Raw genomic sequence first — 875 nt, 5'->3', positions numbered from 1 at the left:
AACATTGGAATTAGCTAGTATTCATGACCGTAACCACATTAATTATCACTAATTTCCATCACGTGTCATATATCTACGCGGTATATTTTCCATCCTTTACTTTTACGTAATAAATGTCGTATTGGGCGAACTAAATACTTATACAAAATTAAACTAAACAAAGGGCATATGCATGGCAGCCCATCCTACTCTTGATTATCTCTTGCAGATCTGAGTGCTAAATAACAACGACGCAGTCAGAGAAATTAATATTGCCCGATTACAAAATTCGCGAATCCGTGCAAAATCCTCGAGGATAATTGCAAAGGTATTGCATATTCGACTAAATTAGACCAGCGTCGACGAAAAAGGGGATTTCTATAGAAATCGACGCTCTCCTCAGTGTCTCGACTAGTAATGACTTCCGATTTTTTTTTTTTATACAGATGTTTTTACTGTGGTGGTCACGATCTTAAGCACACATGATTTAAAACCCCAAATATCTACTTTAAAGTTGCATCTAAAGATTCCCACTGCAAAAGCACTACCTTCCTTTATCCAACTTCACACAATGTAATAAGAACCGACCCCTCGTGTAAACTATCTCGAAATAGAAACTCGAACTAGGGAAAGGTATTGAAAACGCCGCATAAAAATAATCATAAACATCATAAGGAAACTCACGGGAACAACTGGCGAGCGCCCTCAGACTGGGCCCAGAACCTCGGCATTGATTTACGTTACGTTGGGGAAAAGACATACCTACGGCTTATTATGGAGTGGCAGTGTTCACAGCAAAAATAAAATGGACGAGCACATGCAGGTAATAACACGAACAGCAAGGCATTACTCACACCATGGCCATTTGAAGTGAGCGTAATCAACCTTGCATTTGA

This window comes from Penaeus monodon, chromosome 25 (assembly GCF_015228065.2).
Source record: "Penaeus monodon isolate SGIC_2016 chromosome 25, NSTDA_Pmon_1, whole genome shotgun sequence".
Lineage (NCBI taxonomy): Eukaryota > Metazoa > Arthropoda > Malacostraca > Decapoda > Penaeidae > Penaeus > Penaeus monodon.
The sequence above is the reverse complement of the archived record's forward strand: the minus strand, read 5'-3'. Positions refer to the sequence as shown.